Source organism: Mustela erminea, chromosome 5, assembly GCF_009829155.1.
Source record: "Mustela erminea isolate mMusErm1 chromosome 5, mMusErm1.Pri, whole genome shotgun sequence".
Taxonomy (NCBI): domain Eukaryota; kingdom Metazoa; phylum Chordata; class Mammalia; order Carnivora; family Mustelidae; genus Mustela; species Mustela erminea.
The window spans coordinates 77,468,143-77,488,133 of NC_045618.1; the positions used below are offsets into that span (position 1 = coordinate 77,468,143).

General features: G+C 37.0%; 1 long non-coding RNA gene across 2 annotated transcripts; it reads right to left on the reverse strand.

The window, feature by feature from the left end:
* Positions 1 to 277: 277 nt before the first annotated feature.
* LOC116589993 lies at positions 278 to 19,619 on the reverse strand. Of its 2 annotated transcripts, XR_004285467.1 has the most exons (4): positions 19,488 to 19,619; positions 19,140 to 19,255; positions 9,068 to 9,206; positions 278 to 456 (listed from the first exon to the last, which is right to left on the reverse strand). It is a non-coding gene; the product is annotated as an uncharacterized LOC116589993 (long non-coding RNA). The 2 variants fall into 2 exon arrangements; XR_004285468.1 differs by lacking the exon at positions 19,140 to 19,255.
* Between the last annotated feature and the right edge of the window lie 372 nt (positions 19,620 to 19,991).

Below are 19,991 nucleotides of genomic sequence, written 5' to 3' on the forward strand. Positions count from 1 at the left end.
GGGTGTATTTTGTTCTCTTTGTTAGAGAACACTACTTCCCAGAGATACAGGGAAATTAAAACTTATATATATATATATGAATAAGGAGAAAAGGACTACATTGAAGCTTACATCTCTATATATCTTTATACAGATATAGATATAAAGAAAAAGGAAAAAGAAAAAAGTATATGTGTGAAAAATTTCAAGTTAAAAAGTTACTATGGAATATGTTGTACTAAGAATCTAGTTGAAATGGTAAGTGTGTAAAAAGAAAAAAAAATGTTGAGAAAGAATTTTTAAAAAAGAAAAGAAAAGTCAAATCTAAGAAATAAACAGGCCATGAGGCAATACCAGGAACTTAATATACTATTTTCCCCTGGTATTGGGGTTGTACAGTTTTATGACGACCCTTGGGTTGTTGTCCTCTTGTTCTTCCAGCTTGTCTTCCAGGGAGAGGGGCCTGATGTATTGTTTCTGAAAAATTTGATAAAAATTTTGAAAATTTTGATAAAAATTAATTCAGCAAATCTTACAACTGAAGAGAAGCAAAAGCCCATCTTCTGATAGTAAACTCAAGAGCCAGTCAAATGTCAACTGATCCAAACTGCTAAAAATCAAATGTCAGAATTGGTAGCCATTACTGAAAACATGGCACTTTAACTAGCTGTTTCTGACTCTTAGCAGTGACTGCAGACTTCTGGGTACAGGAAAGCACACTCCAGAAATCAGAGAAGTAGATGTATGTTTCTCCTTCTGCAAAGGACAGACTTGCTCAAAAACCACATACCTCTGGGCTTTTTGGTTTCCTCCTTAGAATGGACCATTTTCAGGGCCCATAAACATGGCGGGCTCCCTGTCATCAAGAGTGTGTGCAGCAAACTCTGAAACCTGACACCAGTACCAAACACACACACACACACACACACACACACACACACACACACACACACACACACATACACACACGCCCCCAGTCAACATATGCTCTTGTTACTAACTAGATGCAATTTGTTAACTTGTCCTGGACTGTTTTTCTTATTTTTCTCTGAGGACAGTTAGTGTTTTCGGCTTTTGTATAGTTCAAGTTCAGACTTTCCTTGCTAGAGCCCAAACCCATTTGTTAATTTCAAGCAAAACAGCTCTCTCTGTGGGTCCCCAAAGTCAACTCTGCTTTTCTCTCTCTCAATTCTTGATTCCCTTGATTCTCCCCAAACCAATTTTAATCCAGTTTCCCTGCTCTAATTTTTTTAAATAGTATCTCAAATAGCAACACTCTGTGGCAAATCTGGCAGAGTAATCTAGTTTGTCCTTGGATGATTCTTTGCTCTTCTTATTTCTACCTTAAAACAAAACAAAACAAAACTCACGTGAAAATAAATTGGTTCTGAAAAGGATATTGATCTCTTTCTTCTAGAGCCAGTCACATTTTCATTTTCCCTATATCTTACTTTGGTTTTATAGTTTTTTTTTTTTTAAAGATTTTATTTTTATTTATTTGACAGAGGGAGATCACAAGTAGACAGAGAGGCAGGCAGAGAGAGAGAGAGAGGGAAGCAGGCCCTCTGCTGAGCAGAGAGCCCGATGCGGGACTCGATCCCAGGACCCCGAGATCATGACCTGAGCCGAAGGCAGCGGCTTAACCCACTGAGCCACCCAGGCGCCCCGGTTTTATAGTTTTTGTAAAAAAAGACCAAATACAGATTTTTCACCTTCATTGTCTCTAAAGCCCAATTAAATCACTGCTATTTTTCTTATACCCAAAGAGTGTTACTTTAATTCACCTAGAATAAGGGCCAATATGTTCATCAGGCTGCACTACATATGTTCTTAGAAGCTGAAAATTGAGGGTGCCCAGGTGGCTCAGTCACTTAAACATCTGCCTTTGGCTCAGGTCATGATTCTGGGGTCCTGGGATCAAGTCCTGCATCAGGCTTTCTGTTCAGCCAGAGGTCTGTTTCTCCTTCCCCTACTCCTCTTTCTCTCACATGCACTCTGTCTTTGTCTCTTTCAAATAAATAAAATCTTTTTTAAAAAGTTGAAAATGCACTTATAGTTTTGAAAACTAGTCACAGTGCACTTAAAAAACTCATCAAAGCTGCTTTAAATTTGAATTTTACCACAATTTATCTTCACTGTGAATATTAATATTAATACACTTGATTATTATAAAGCAAGGCCCAGCTGTACTTAATTTATAAGGACTTTGAGATGCTAAAGATAAAGGCATCACTTCCTACCTTGACTCTGCTCTGCTCACTTTGTAAGCTAAGGATTCCCAAATGTTTTGGTCTCTGGATTCCCTAAAATTCTTAAAAATTATGGAGGATCCTAAAGACCTTTTCTTAAAACTCAAAAAATCTAAAAGCATGTATTTACAAATAGCCTAAAATAATAATAAACCTACCACATGTTAATACAAACATATTTTATGAAATATCACTATATTTTCCAAAATACTACTTAAAAATTAATAAGAAGATAGGCACTGTTTTACATTTTTGCAAATTTCTTAATCTCTTTAATGTCTGTTAATAAAAGATAGCTGGAATCTAATATCTGCTTCTAATCTTTTAAATTAATAAATTAATTAAAATTATCAATGAACTCATTAAAATCAATTTAAAAAATCTATGGAACACTTCATATTGCTTTTGGAAAACTCTACTGCACATATATAAGAGGATAAGAGTAGAAAAGACAAATAACATTACAAAATCATAGGTCTGACCATGAGGACCTCCTGACAAGGTCTTGGGGCTCTTCCAAGAGCCCCCACATAACACTTCGAAAACTGCTATTTGTTCTAACTAGAAGTAAAGTCTAAATAGAATGGGGGAGAGTAGTGCAAACTATCATTACAGAACAGCTTACTGTAGCTAACTGAGAGATGACAAAATTATATTAAGGATGGAACAAATTTGGTGGCAATTAACTGGCAGAGTCATGCTGAGATATTTTTCTTGGGCTCAGTTATAAACAGGGTTGGAAGACCTATTCAATGTAAGGGATGGCTGGTATGGGGTGGTGGGACGCCCTAGGAAGTTGAAGTCTGTCCTTTCTTGTTTCTCTGCATTTCTGTGAGGAAAGATCACCACCTTCTACTGACCAAGGCTATCCTGTCTGAAAGAGTTCCATTTTACCAGATTATAGTACTAGATTATTTTCTTAAGGATAGGATGTTCCTTTTTTTTTCTTAAGGATATGATCATACTTGTCATCACCAAGCACTACTCTGCCCTTTGTTCCAGACCATGGTGGGAAAAAATACTTCTCTTGCACAGTAAACACAAAAACCAAAGTAACAACACGAAGTGAAGCAAGCAAGGCAATACACTAACACAAAAAGCCCCTTTATAACCTTCTTGTAGAAGAGAAAACTCGGGAGCATCATTAAGTTTCATTAATTTCCATTCAACAAATTCCAGCTTGACATCATAATTTTCTATTGCCTTATTTCTCCAGTTGCTGCTTTGTTTTTCACTATGGAAACAGAGAACACCTAAATAAACCTAAGTGCAACAGAAATCAGATGTTTTCCTGCAACGATGTACCATGGCCTTTCTCTCACCCTTTGATCTTTCTCTTTGTAGGCTTCTGATTTCACAGAGGACAACACCAGTGGGGAGAGTGAAACTTTCCAAATTTGGAGATGAAGGGAGGGCCTCAATTATAGAGCAGGTCCTGCTTGGGTCAAATGGGCACACCTCCCTTTCCACAGCTACTCAAGTCACAGGAAACATACGACATGCCCTACAAAGTCCCCTCGGTGGGCCTGGTTTTTTAATAATGTATTTAGAAATGAGTTTCTCCACTGACAGGATTACACAGAGGCATTTTTTCCCTACAGTCCTCATAAAGTGAGGAGCAGTAGTTACTTAAAATGTTTAATCATTAAAATCGTGTATGCATGTGTGTGTGGTGTGTGAAAAAGAAAGAGACAATGAGAAAGAGAAGAAAGAAGGATGATTTTGTTGCCAGGATTAAGAAGCTATGTTGAAAAAGATTGACTGGACTAACTTGCCAATGCCATTTATGGCTTGGGCTAAGAAAAGCCAATCTTTTGTTGAATCGCCTAATGTAATAAATTGCATTTGGAGGGCTACAGACTTCTGTACAAACTTTTCAACGAGATCTAATTGGAAATGCTACTCACATAGCCAGGAGCATTCTGAAAAAACAGCGCAGTAGATTAACACCATTTTTAAAAGTCAGGAAGTCCTTTCTTCCCACGAAGGAGGGTTTTCCAGACATTATCTTCAACTTTCAAATATTATAAAGAAGGTCTCCAGCTCTCTCTTTCTCCCTTAAGCCTATAGTCTTCCTCCCTCCTCTCTTCTTCCCCTCTCCTTCTTTCTCTCCATCCCTGCCAGTCCTCCACCCCACTCAAGCCATGAGTGAGTGCTGTATGGGAAGCAAGACTTATATAGTAAGTGACTTATCAATCAGCTGTGTCCTAGATATTGTTGATGAAAAAAGCAGGATTTCCTTCAACTGGTTTCTTATTCAATTGATTCCCAGTTGAATAACAAATGTTCAAACATGTGTCTGAAGCTTTTGTTAAACTAGATAGTTAGAGGCAAGGATTACTGTATATACGACTAAAAAAACATCTTTTCATCCTTTCTCCTAACCTACGAAATTTCCTTATGTAGCAACATTCAATTTGCCAGTCTATATGCCTCATCTGAATAATAGCAAGTAGACATAGCCAAACTCAAAATGACCACCTTAGAAAGAGAGATTTAAATGAAGGAGAGCAAAAACTTCTCCAAACTTTCTTCTTATTCTCCCTCATTCCCACCCACCACTACATCCTCGCCAGATACTGGAGTGGATCCAACAAGTGTCTTATGATAATAAGAGCCAGGGTAAGACATCAGCAGTTTCAAGTTAACAAAGTAAAGTTTTGAAAATGAGAAGTAATACATAAAAGCAAAAGTCTGTCTTCCAGCATTTGTGTTTTCTCTTCATGATATTTGCATCATGTGCAGAGGATTTACAACATAGAAACCTGAATATTTTGATTAATCACAGAAAATATAAGAGATGGCAGAGCTTGCCAGAGGAAAACTGAATACATGAAACATTCAAAATGTGTGACCCAAAACCCCAAATATTGATGTATCCTCAATATTCTTAGCACGTATAGATTTTGAATGAACATTTTATTTTCTTGTCAGTGATTCAGAATTTCCACTGCTTCTGTTGAGCAATGAGGGAAAATCATGCCAACTGGGAGAAAGCTTTATTTTAAGGTCGAAGGCATGAAATAAGCACTAAGAAGACAATTGTACACCTGTTTTCAAGAGTAAAAAGGCATCTCAAATCTGCTTTGCTTTTGAAAATTTGGCCAAGGAGTGTATTTCAAAGGCCCAATAGCCCATAACATTATTCCCAGGGCTCTGTGCTCTCTGCCTAATTGGGAGTCTACACATTTGCATAAGCATGATACTTCATGATTAATGCATAAGACCCAGCACGGAGCCCAGTATCAATCCGTCTGTGGAGGCTTTTCCCCACACTGAAAACAATCATTGTTCCCAAAATATAATCCATCAAATGTGCAGGTATGACTACTCTGTAGAATATCAGCCTACTTAAATGCCATGACAAAACCTTTAGAGAATTGTAAACTTCTTCTACGTAAGAAAGATGTTTTATTTTAAGATGCCCATGCCACTGCTGCCTTGGGACCATCATCATTGCCAGGAAAGGTGTATTTGCAAAACCAAGTGTCAGGCCTACAGATTGTTTCCTGTTTGGCCTAGGCAATAAATATAAAGGGAAGACTATTAAAATGAACACCGTATGATCACTTTCGGATTATGAAATAAACGATAGCTCTTCCCTTTGGTATCTTCAAACACCAACCAACAGCAGTGATGACTTCTAGTGTGAGGACTCCACAATGGTGAGGGGAAATTTAGTCAACAATGCTAGAAGGCGAAGGGGTTGCACTTCAAAAATGAAGTCAATTCTCTATTTGATGGACGACCTCCCAGTTAAGGAATGGAACTCCTGGGATACATCTAGGTGTTCCAAATGGTGTTGCCAATACCTTCCCTGCAGGCTGGGTCACTTAATTAAGCAGGAACCCATTCCCATGGGAGGAAGTGGAAATGTGAAGTCCGCCAACAGATCCCAATATGCTCTGGGAATCAATGTAAATGAACTTTTGAGAGACTTCTTTCTAAAAACATCTGAGATGGAGTTTTTTAATTATTAAAAATTAATATATGATTATGAGAAGAAATAAGCCATTTAGAATTCTATGAAATTAAGAGTAATAGTCTGACATCTCCTTCTTTTCCCATGCAGCTTCCCAGTGATGATCTCTTGAGTGAATTATGTATTCTTCTAGATGTTTTATTTTATAGGCACATGAGTGTGTGTGTGTGTGTGTGTGTATCTTGACAAACTTTGGGTAACACTATATTATGCATACTTAATGTGAGTTGTTTTTCCACTTCACGATTGTTCATGAACTTTCCCAAAAGTACATTCATGTTTATCTCATTCTCTTTAATAATTTCATGGTATCATGTTGTATGGATTACAAACACACAAAAATTCTCCTAACATCAAGTTTGTTTGTTTGTTTGTTTGAAATCACTACAAGCAATGTTACATTTTGGCTAGCAGATAACTTAAGGACAAAGACTTTCTTGATCACTGCTGTATCCCTGGTAGTGAACACAGAGAACAGCACATAGTAAGTGTTCAATAGATTATGTGTTTAATATATAAATGAAATACACAGGGAAATCTCCATTGTTCCTTTATGGGATATATGAATTTAAGGTGTGTATCAAAACTGCCTATTTACCTCCAAAAACATTGTACCATTTTATACTTACACCAAGTGTATTAGTCACTGTATTCTATTTACCAACAATGGGATTATAGACTTGTTTCATTTTCCCTAGTGTGATTAATGATTAAGTGTGTTTCATTGTTTCCAATTGAATTTCATTAATTTTTTTAGATTATTTATTTATTTATTTGACAGACAGAGATCACAAGTAGGCAGAGAGGCAGGCAGAGAGAGAGGAGGAAGCAGGCTCCCTGCTGAGCAGAGAGCCCAATGCGGGGCTCGATCCCAGGACCCTGAGATCATGACCTGAGCCGAAGGCAGAGGCTTTAACCCACTGAGTCACCCAGGCGCCCCTGCATTTCATTAATTTTGAATAATTAATTAACTTTAGGACTATTTTAACTTTAGTACTATTCCTAAAGTTATTAACCATTTATATTTTTCCCTTTGACTATTCATATCCTTTGACCATTTTTCTGTTAGATTGTCAGTTAATCTTTTTCATATTGATTTTAATGAGCTTTTGTCTGTTGAAAGATTCAATCCTTCTGCTTGATAAATTTTATAACTATTTTTAATAGTTATTTATATTTAGTTGTTTTTTTACATATAATATTTATTTAGTTATTATATATAATATATTAAATATATAATATAAGTTATTATTTATAATATTATTTAGTTATATATAGTTATTTTAACTATAACTATTTTTTAATCTGTGAAATAAATTTGTCATTTGACTCTATTCATCCATCCATCCATCCATTAATCTTACTTAACAGAAAAATTTTTTAATACTTATGCTCAAAATATATCAGTTATTTTTCTTTATAGTTGCTGGGTTTATTCTTAAAAGAGCTTTCTCTTCATTCAACGTATAAAAACAAACTTACTCATATGCCCTTCTAATATTTGTAATTTTCACTTACACATTACTTTTTTTTAAACTAATTTGGAATTTATTTTGATATAATGAGAGAAGAGGGAATCAGGACTCATTTAAATTTGTGTCATTCAAGTGAGCTAATTATCCTATTAGTATATATTAAGAAGTGCATACTTTCAAAGATTTGAAAAGTCATCTGTATCATAGGCTGACACTCCTAGGTACATGAGTTTATTTTGAACTTCCTGCTCTGGTTCATGGCCATCAGCTTTATTCCTGCATCAATGCCATACTGTTTTAATTACTGTTGCATTCATGGTACATTTTATTCTTGGATACCATTAGACCCCCCCCCATTTCTTTTTTGTTCTCAGTATTCACCCAAATTTATATTCACCCAAATTTGTATTTTAGAATTATTTTGTCAAAATCAAAAAGTTAAAAAATTAAAATTAAACATTCCAGTATTTTGATGAGAATGTATATATGGTTTTAGCAGATTATTTTACAAAGGATTGCTATCTCTGCAACGTGAAGCTTACTAACCAAAATATAAGATGCCTCTTTTCATGTCTTCAGTCTGCTTTTTTTTTTGTTTGTTTGTTTTCTTTATTTATTTGAGAGACAGAGAGACAGAGAGACAGAGAGGGAACACAAGTAGAGGGAGTAGCAGAGGGAGAGGGAGAAGCAGGGTCCCCACTGAGCAGGTACCCACCCCTCCGCCCCCACCCCGAGGCAGGGCTCCATCCCAGGAACCCTGGAATCATGACCCAAGGGAGTAGAAGGCAGATGCTTAATGACTGAGCGACCCAGACGCCCCTTCAGTCCTCTTTCTACGCCCTGGTCAGCGTTCTAAAGTTCTCTTCATGCAGGTTTGCACATTTTCAAAAGCTTTTCTCTGGCTTTATTTTTTTCCTTGCTTTTGTAACGAAGATATTTTCTTTCGTATCAGTTATTGTTTTTAAAACCAAAAGCTAATTATTTTAAAGATTAATTTTGTAACCAGGCACTTTATTAAATATTCATATTGTGTCTAATAGCTTTTCAGCTGATTCTTTGGGGCTATATAAGTACATTACCATGAAAAACAAATTTGTCTCCCTCTTTGGAAAATTTACACCTGTTATTTCATTCCCTTGTCCTCTTTCGACATATTGATATGACAAATGACTTTGAGATGAGCCCCAGTTATTCATGATTTATTACTTATAGAAGTATTCATTAAACTCTGTTTTTATTTTAATATTTTATATAACATTTTATTTAGAAGTTTTGCACTGACATTCATTAATAAGATCAGTTTGACATTTCCTTTTTATGCTGTGTTTGTCAGATTATGGGATCAATTTGAGCAGCTTTATAAAAACAACTCAAATGCTTACCTTCTGTATCCGTCAGATTCCAGTAAGAAGCACGGGAAGCATTCAGGATATTTCCAGCAGAGAGGGAGTTGAAATAGAAGTCCAGTCTCAAGATGTTTGGTAGGGCTGGAAGAGCAAGATCTCACCCTGAGATCAGGACCTACAAGAAGCAGCGGCAGGTTGGAAAAAGTAACCACGTAGTCGTTGTGGCCACTGCTGCCTGTGGACCACTACCACCCCCTTCACAGCTACTCAGGAGCCCGCTCACACCAGCCCTGGACAGGCCACCACTGCCAGAAGGAGAACTTGGCTTCCCCATTCTTCCCCCTTCCTAATCTTACATTAGTGCCTCCAGCTGGCAGAATTAACCAGAACCCTGCTAGCAAGAGCCCTGCTTCCAGATCCTCGAAATACAGAAGAGAATACAGATGGTCAGATAAGAGGCTGGATACCAATAAATAATAGCTAGCATACCCTTTTCTCAATTTTCTCGGACCTTGTAGATGACATTGGATATCATCTATTTCGTGAAGTTTTGAAAAAATCAACTGTGAAACATTTGGACTGGTGCTTTTGTAGGAAATTTGATAGTCTTAGTTCCCTCCCATGGAGAGATTTTTGCCTGCCTCTTTTCATGACAAATTTAGTAAATTATGTTTTCTTACAAAATTGTCCATTTCGGTAGGTTTTCACACTTATTTGCATAGATCCGTGCTTTATATGTTGTGTTTTTCTGCATCAGGGGTTATTTCTCTTTCCTTATTTTTTTTATAGTACGCAGATGAATGCTCAGTCTCTCTGACCCCTTGCCCATCGCCCATGCCCTAACCCCCCGAATTTTTTAATACGTTATGGTACTTGCAGATAGGATAAGGCTATAGACCTTGAGAAGGGAAGAATTTCTTGGATTATCCTGGGGGACACAATCAGAGCACAGAAACCCTTAAAAGCGACTGGAGTCAGAAAATATGGTAGAATGAATGTGGCATGAAGAACATGGGCAAGATTAGAAGTATGAGAAGGATTTGAACACAGCGGCTGGTTTGAAGGAGCTGAGAGAGGCTCCTCACTGGAAGCCAGCAAGGAAACAGTAACCTCAGCCCTACAACCACAAGGAAGTGAACTTTGCCAGTGCTTAAATTAACTACGAAAGCAGACTCTTCCCCAGCACCTCAGAATGAGAGCTCAGGTTGACACCTTCATTTCATCCCTTTCATCCCTGGGCCAGAGGAACCTGATGATCATCTAAGCCCACCTACACTTCTGACCTACAGAATTGTGAGATAATAAGTTTGTGTTGTTTTAAGCCACTTTGTGGTAATTTGGGACACCTGGGTGGCTCAGCTGATTAAACAGCTGCCTTCAACTCAGGTGATGATCCCAAGGTCCTGGGATCCAGTCCTGCAACAGACTCCTTGCTCAGTGGGGAGTCTGCTTTTCCCTCTCCCTCTGCTGCTTCTGTCAAATAAAGAAATAAATCTTTAAAAAAAGAGAGAGAGAGAGAGAAAACAAACAAAAAAACCTGTGGTAATTTGGAAAAGCAGCAACCAAAAACGGATATATTTTTAATTGTATATATATTTGTGTTTCTTCTGTTTTGTTTTTTGATTACTTTAGACAGCTTTATCTAGTTTATGGTTTGGTTTTGATTTTTCAAAGATGCAACTCCTATATTTATTCATTGATTCTGCCACTATTTTTTCCAGCTCAGTAATTTCGGAGAAATTGATTCAACCTTTGCTTTGCATACAAATAGAATCATATCCTATGTATCCTGCCATGATTTGCTTTGTTCCCCTCAAAATTATGTTCCTGAGATTTTTTTCCATGTTCTTATAGTAGAGGCAGTTTCTTCCTTTACACAGGTTTCTAGCATTCATGGAATGCATCCACAAAGAATTCATCCATTATCTACCTGAGCGGTATTTGGTATTTCCAGTGTCTGTGTGTCCATTTGCTTTAACTTCTAGAAAATGTGTTGCTGCAAACATTCTTATATCATGTCCTGGGGCTGAGGTACATCATTTTCTCTAGGGCGTATCAAGGAAGCAGGGTAGTTGAAATTATTTATGAGATAATACAAACTGTTTTCCAAGATGGCTGTACAAATTTATATTTCCACCAGCAATGCCGAAGAGTTCTGATTACTGTAAACCTTTGCCAACACCATCTTTAAGGCGTCTTTTGATAAACAGCAGTCCCTGGTTTTACATGAGTCAAATTTATCCAAGTTTTTCCCTGTATGTTGTACTCTCTTTTTATGTCTTAAGAACTCCTTCTTTACCTAAGATATTGTAATTTTTTCTCATTTCTTTTTTCTTTTTAAGATTTTATTGGGCAGAGAGAGAAAGAGAGACAGCGAGAGAGGGAACCCATGTCTAACCAATCATCCTAGCACAGTTCAGAAGTCCATCTTAGCATAGACTGAAAAGTCCATTCCTCATCACTGACCTGCAGTCCAACTCTGTCATAAATCAAGTTTCATTATATAAGTTGCTATGTTTAGGGATCATCTACTATGTTATACTTATATATCTCTTCCTCCTGTGCCAGTGTCATATGGTCACAATTATTCTAGATAACTGTAGCTCTGGAAGTCAAGTCTCTTCCATCTTGTTCTTCTTCAGGAGGGTTTGGTTATTATTTACCCTTTGTGCTTTGGTATGAATTTTAAATTCCTTGTCAAGTTCCATGTAAAAATCAGCGTGTACACACATACGTGTGCACAAACCCATTCAGGCAAACTTCAGACTTTTGGTAGAATAACCTTAAATCTATGGGTCAGATTGATTATTTATCCTTGAGGGAGATTTCCATTTTCTGAATTTAAAACAAAGGCTTTTTTTTTTTTTTTTTTTTTTTGTAGGGGACGGGGTCTGATATCTAATTATCTTTCCCAGGATGTGTGTTTACGTGTTTTTTGACAACAGTTTTTCCTGGTACAGAGGGACACATTTTTGATGTATAGGATCATATTTTCTTTCATTTCAGGGGAGTTTTCTATTACATCTTTGAAAATAGACCATTTTCTTCCTATATTATTCTCTACTTCAGGAAACACCAATTATCAACACATATAATCTCCAATTTCTGGCTTCATATATATTACAGCCTCTTTTGACATCATTTCTTCATCTTCTCTGCTCTATTTTGCTCATTTTCCTAAGAATCTCCCCATGTTACTGATTTGATTGGTACCCATGTTGATTCTCTACTGCTCTATTTCTAATTTATAGGCACATGAAAATAGACCATTTTCTTCCTATATTATTCTCTACTTCAGGAAACACCAATTATCAACACATATAATCTCCAATTTCTGGCTTCATATATATTACAGCCTCTTTTGACATCATTTCTTCATCTTCTCTGCTCTATTTTGCTCATTTTCCTAAGAATCTCCCCATGTTACTGATTTGATTGGTACCCATGTTGATTCTCTACTGCTCTATTTCTAATTTATAAATTAATCCCGTAATGTAGCTATTTTTACTGAAGGTCTTTTTTTAAATTGGCTTAGCAATATCCTCTTTTAATTTACACTATATTTTTATTCTTTTCCTTTGTGTATTTAATCACCTTAAATCTGACAGTTCCCAGCATTTCCTGTAGAAAATGTTCTTCTTTTTTATAACACATGTTCTTCTGGAATGGTCCTTTACCTGCAATAATTATATATTTTCTCTTTTTTCTAGGCTTTTTTCTTTAAAGACCTTATTTATTTATTTATTTGAGAGAAAAAGCACAAGGTGGGAGGAGAGGGGGTGGGGCAGAGGAAGCAACAGAAGAAGCAGGCTCCCCGCTGAGTGGGGAGCCCAGCATGGGACTGATCGCAGGACCGTGGAGATCATGACCTGAGCCCTGAGCAGCAGGCAGACACTCAACCAACTGAGCCACCCAGGTGCCCCAGCCTTTTTTTTTTTTTTTTTTTTAAATAGCTGCATGTTTCTTTCACCGTGCACATATTTATTCAAAACTTCCATAGCAGCTGTTGACTATGCTTCCCCAACACCTCCTACCCTGCTGTTGGGATGTGTAGTGCTCTGCTCTACGAGGGGGCTGTGGTTGTTTTAGACCAATTAGAACCTTCCTATGTCATCTGTCGGAGTTATTGGTCACAGCTATATGTCCGGTAATTGACACTGAACCCAATCTGTGCCAGTTTGTTCTGAGAAAAATGTTTCCTGGAGGTTTTATCTCTAGAACGTTTCTCACAATTCTGAGAAAACTACTAGTCCACAGCCATATCCTTTCTTTTAAAGAATTGTGCGTATGTGAAGTCTGGAATTACTGAAGCCATTTTGCTTCTCTGAGGGAAGATTTACAGCTGACACTCCAAAAGTGAAACTGTCTTTGATGACAGAGTTGAACCCCAAAAACAAATCCAGAAACCTAGCCCCATCATCTATGGATTTTACAGCTAATAAGCCAATAAATTATTTTGGTTGTTTCAGGCTGTTAGAAATAGGGTTTCTGTCATTTACAACACAAAGTGCCCAAACTGATGTAATTGTTCCTTATAGAGATGTGGGTAAATTGTCCTCACAGCAATCCCCACCTTCTCTTGTTCCTGTCTATATGCTGCTTTTATCAGGGGCTCTAAATGAAGGATTATGTCCTATACACCACTTCGTATTATGTTTTTTAAAATACCAGACCTGGGGCGCCTGGGTGGCTCAGTGGGTTAAGCCGCTGCCTTCGGCTCAGGTCATGATCTCAGGATCATGGGATCGAGTCCCGCATCAGGCTCTCTGCTCAGCAGGGAGCCTGCTTCCTCCTCTCTCTCTCTGCCTGCCTCTCTGCCTACTTGTGATCTCTGTCAAATAAATAAATAAAATCTTTAAAAATAATAATAATAAAATAAAATACCAGACCTGGGGGCGCCTGGGTGGCTCAGTGGCTTGAGCCTCTGCCTTCAGCTTGGGTCATGATCCCGGGGTCCTGGGATCGAGCCCAGCATCCGGCTCTCTGCTCAGTGGGGAGCCTGCTTCCCTTCCTCTCTCTCTGCATGCCTCTCTGCCTACTTGTGATCTCTCTCTGTGTCAAATAAATAAATAAAAATCTTTTTAAAAAAAATACTGAACCTGTTTTTTGTGTATATGTGCATACATGCTTTTACTGAATATTATCTATCCTGTATGAAAATGTGTACAGTCTTAAGATAGTATCCTCTGTCATCTTCCCCACTCAGTGAGAGAAAAAAAAAAAAATGCCTTCATCTAATCCACAACTAAGCTGAGCTGAGACTGAATTTCAATCTTAGTAAGCTTCAATTTACTCTCTTCCCTCTGCCCCCACTGTTCTGGAGTATAGCCTCCGAGAGATCCTGACTGAAAGCCTGGGATTAGGGCCCTTCTTCCACATATCCTAAACCCTATTTTCTTCCTTCTCCTTGAGGCTATGAAGATGCCAACAACTCCACATTAGCTGTCAGTACATTTTTGCTTTATTTCTTAAGTTCTAAGAACTTAAGAATTTAGCAAGTTCCTGGGGCACCTGGGTGGCTCAGTCAGTTAAGCATCCAACACTTGATTTTGGCTCAGGTCATGATCTCAGGGTCAGGAGATCTAGCTCTAAGTCAGGCTTCACACTTAGTGGGGAGTCTGCTTGAGATTCTCTCTCTCCCTCTACCGCTGCCTGTCCCCCTGCTTTCTTTCTCTCAAATAAATAAATCTTTCACTCGCGCACACGTGTGTGTGTGTGTGTGTGTGTGTGTGTGTGTGTTTCTTTTTGAGATTTTAACATGTTCCAAAAACAAACAACAAAAAACTGAGAGTCAGGCTTACTTCTCTGTGCTTTTCTTTACTTCAGGAACTTGGACCTTCCAGTCCTGGCTGTTCTAACAGCCCTGAAATCTGAGCTTTGCCTCTCCAGCCCCACATGATTGCCAAAGCTTTGCCAGCTCCTGTGTCTCTTAGTAAGAGCTGCCCCAGATTCTCAAGCACAGAACTCACAGCAACAATCAGCTGATCTCCAGAAGGGACAAATGAAGTATAAGATGCTATTCCCTTCTCTCCCTAATCATGTCCCTCAAATACCAGCTGGTTCTCACCGCCTCCTTCAAACAATTATTTATTGTATTGTATCTGATTTTCTAGTTATTCTCAGTGGGAATGTTTGGTTGATGCCAGCAGCCCTGTCACACCTGGAAGTACAAGACCCAACTCTAAACTTCTCAGAACCTCTATTTTTTTTGCCTCATTTACTTTTCTAGACTTATCTCTCACTACTCTTGGCTTCAGCAGCACACCTAAAAATTGTAGAACACATAATCATACAAGTTTAGAACTAAAAGAAAATGATTACCTGACTCAAGTGTCTTATTTTCCAAATGAGAAAGCTTGAGGCCCCAAAAGATTGTGTGTCTTATCTTAGACCACATCGTACAACTGAACTCAAGCCCAGGTACCCTTGGCCCTATACAGGAGCTAGCAGAGCAAGGTAAAGAGCGAAGCAGAATTGAGAATGGCAATTCTCAACGGCTTCACATCAAGAAGAAATATTTCAATTCTGTTTCCCCAGCGAGTCAGATCTGCTGCTTTCTAACACACACCTCTACTGACAACACACTTGTCTTCTAGCATAAACTATGATTTTTCCCCAGTTATTAATTATAACTGTCATTCCTGAGCACAGAGCCAGAGGTAATCATCATACTGAAAAGTAAGCTTCTTACACCAAGAATGAGGGAAACTTGGAAGACATCTATAAACCAACTTCCAACCGATTTTAGTCAAAGAAATCTGTATCTCTCATATTTGATAGCCAAGCTTGTAGGGGGTCAAGATGGTCATACCAATTTATTGTCTAAATGGGACAGTTTTTGAGAATGATAGTAGATGATATTAATAATTACAGCAGGACAACAAGCATATACCTATCAAGACCTGGGTACCCCCCTCATCACCAGATAATTTATCCCTGACTTACAAAACCAGTTCTTTTTCTTTTTTTAAGATTTTATTTATTTAGTTTAGAGAGGAAGAAAGAGAGAGAAAGTGGTGGAGGGGGGCAGCACAGGGAGATGGTGAAGAGAATCTCAAGCAGATTCCCCGCTGAGCATGCAGTCCAACATGGGGCTCAATCTCATGACCCTAAGATCATGACTTGAGCTGAAATCAAGAGTTGGATGCTTCACCCACCGACCTGTCCAAGTGCCCCAAAACCATATCTTTTCTAATACTTCCTTCAGGGTTCTAATCACTTTCATATGAGGAAAAGAAGTATTCATTGTCAGAGAATGCATTCCTTTACTTTATTTTTTTTAGAGAAGTTTTATGTTACAGAAAAAAAATGAGCAGAAAGTGCACAGAGTTCCAGTATACTCCCTGATCCTCCAATTTGTTTTCCCCTATTGTTAACATCATGCATCAGTGTGGTGCATTTGTTATCATTGTTGAACCAATAAGGATACATTTTTAATTAAAGTCCGTAGTTGACATTGTAATTTACTGCTTGTGTTTGTATGTTCTATGAGTTTTGATAAATGTATAATGTCATTCATCAAGCATTGCAGTACCACACAAGAGTTTCACTGACCTAAAAATCCCGTGTTCCCTCTATTCATCCTCCCTCCCTCCCGCTAAGCCCCTGGCAACCCCTAATGTTTTTACTGTCTCCATAGTTTTGCTTTTTCCAGAATGTCATATAGTTGGAATTATATAGTATGTAGCCTTTTCAAATTGGCTTCTTTCCAGTCATTTGTTTTTAAAATTTTAAATCTTTGGTGTTAAGTGGAATCTCATCATAATGAAAAAAGTAGAGGCCATTTCAAATGAGATCATAGGATTTAAAGTTTTCTGTGCAAAAACTTAGGGAGTAGAAGTATTTTCTAAACAAAGAATAAAAATGTGTAAGACAAAAATAAATGAAATAAAAAGACAAACCACAAATTAGAAGGTATTTATAATCCTTACTGCTAAAAACAGATTAGAATTCAGAATATATAAAACTACCATGAATCAATAAGGAAAAGACAAGTAACACAGTAGAAACAAAGTATCAGAAAGGGCAAAGATATCAGGAAACACAAGCAAAAGAAGCATGACTTGTTGATAAAATACTTGAAATTTTTCAACTTCACTAAAAGCAAGGACATAAATGTTCAACAATGAAAACACTATTTCATACCCATTTGGTTGACAAAATGAATAGCCTAGTAATACTATGAAAATAAGCACACTGGAATATGGAAATTTTGGTAAGAGTGCAAATTGGTACCACCATGTTGGTAAACAATTAGGAATTCCTTGGAAGGGTATTGGTGCACATACCTTAAAACCCAGAACTTACTCTTCTTACATACCTACCTTAAAGTCTCTCAAGTGTATGGAAAAGGAGACATACTAAGGGTATTTACTGTAGCAATGTTTGTGACAGAAAAAAGCACAAACACCCAAGCTGTCTCAATTAGGAAATGTGATGTGGCTTATTCATGCAATGAAATATTGAACAAGAGTGTAATGAATGAATTAAATCCTCACACCATGATGTCAAAATGAAGAAAAAACAAGTTGCCAATGAAAACATATGGCATAATGCTCCCGCCCTCAACACACAGACTTATATACATAAGTTTTTAAACCCAAATAATATAGTTATTATGAAAGACATTAAAAGATATAAAGCAACTGGAAATAATCTATTACACTTTAGAATAATTAAGGAATAAGAAGAAAAAAGGAATGAAACCAAAAACCTTAGATATTAATATTCTATAGTATTAACAGATGTATTTAATGACGGAAAAGTGAAGTGAATTTTGCAAAATATTAATAATTTACTTAAATTGACAGTTGATATATTGATGTCTATTATTTTCTGTACATTATTTCTTGTTAATTTGGTATGTCTCATATTTAAAGGATTTTGAAAGGTCTAACCTCTCTTCCCCTTATAGCCCCTGCTAGAACTGCATTGTAATGCATTGTATAATTGGATACACAAAGATAACAGAATATTATTCAAGAAAAAAAAAAAAAGAAACAGTTGTGAGATCTCAAGTCCTAGCTCTTATACTTGTTGGACAGAAAGCCCTTGAGCCAGTCACTCCACAGTTAACTTCCTCATCTATAAAATGGGGACATAATACTACTAATAATATTAATATCTACTTTAAGAATGTTGGCAGAATCAAGTAAAAAGATAAATGTGGGGGCGCCTGGGTGGCTCAGTGGGTTAAAGCCTCTGCCTTCGGCTCAGGTCATGATCTCAGGGTCCTGGGATCGAGCCCCGCATCGGGCTCTCTGCTCAGCAGGGAGCCTGCTTCCTCCTCTCTCTCTGCCTGCCTCTCTACTTGTGATCTCTGCCTATCAAATAAATAAATAAAATCTTAAAAAAAAATGTGAAAACATTTAGTAAGCTAAAAGTCAGACATAAACACTGATTTTTGTTATTGCTCTTGTAAGACAGAATTAAATTGCTTGGCTGCACCTTTTTATTTCTTCTGCCTGCATTCTGGTGGAAATGTTTATGATTGAAGAAGTGACAAAAATAAATAACAGAATAAAGAAAAATTAAATTAAAAAGCGATATGTAATTTATAAACTATAACTATAACATGATTCTATGTTACATTTGTTATACATAATATCTAATATGACATATGTAATATAATAGGTATATATATAATATAAAGAAAAATTATCAAGGGCCTATTTATTTTTAAAATTTCAGACAGGTTTAAGATTCTCTAACATATACCTTGCAAAAATTGCCAACTATTGTTACTATGTAACATACAAATCTTTGAAAAATAAACAGAAAACATTTTCTGCATTTAACTTGGTTCTTTTTATTTTTTAATTTAAAATAATATTGCAAAGACTTTATTTCTGAAATTTTTCAGCTATGATTAGATTTTCTTTGTTTATACCTCACAATGCATGCCATGCTGTAACATTTTGAAAAAACACATAAATACAAATAAAAAAGTATAATAACCTAAAATTATAATTATGCCTTGTAGTACGTCAGATATAAGTTATGGACCAAAATAAGAGTTGTGGTAGAAATTTAAAAACCTGAAAACTCAGTTGATTCAACAAGGATTGTTGAAAGAGCAAGGTATTAGCACCACATTCACTTGCTTTACCTCATGTATTTTTCTTCAGATCTCCACTTCCACTGCTTCCTTTTGGCACCGTCTAGGGCAACAACGTCAAAAGGTAGGCATGGAGACTCCAGGGATTCCTATGATGATTCCCTGGGCTGTGGGAAGAAAACACTAGATTGTCCTATTTTTTTACCCAAAGCTAGAGAAAAGACTGAGCTTTACTTTTATATAATATACAAATTTATTCTGTACCCTTTCTTGGTCTGCATATCAGATGTTCACACATCATGTCAGATTGGCAAAGAAATCTTGCAGAAAGAGTGAGCGTTCTACAACACGGAAGGGTTGGCATTGTGATACGAACATTTTTATTTGCTTTCAACTTACCCAAGCATCATAGTACTCAAGTGGATTTCCATATCATATTATCTCATTTTAACAAAAGCAGGTCTCACTGCATGACACGGGGCTTAAAAGGATTACTGCAGAAAACAAGAACGTACAAAAATTTAAAGTAATCCAAAAACACAAGCACAAACAAACCTCAAGCAAATGGAAACATGAAACCTTCCCTATTTCTAGAACAAGGTCTTTGTTAGCAGCATGAGGAGGTATAAACAATGGACATCTAGCAACATCTGACAAAAATTCAGAAAGTTTCAAGATTATAAAGACTCTCTGAAATAAGGATTTATACCCCTATCTTCCCAAGGTATGTATTATGCTTTGAGATCCTGGTTAGTTATTATAGAAGAGAGCATGACAGAAAAACATTGTGAGCTGGGTTTGCTTTTTTGTTTTTGTTTTTGTGTTTTTTTCCCCATTTTCATGGCATCCTTTCTTATTTCTGTTTCTGTGTGTTTTATGATGCATATAGTATATGAATCCATG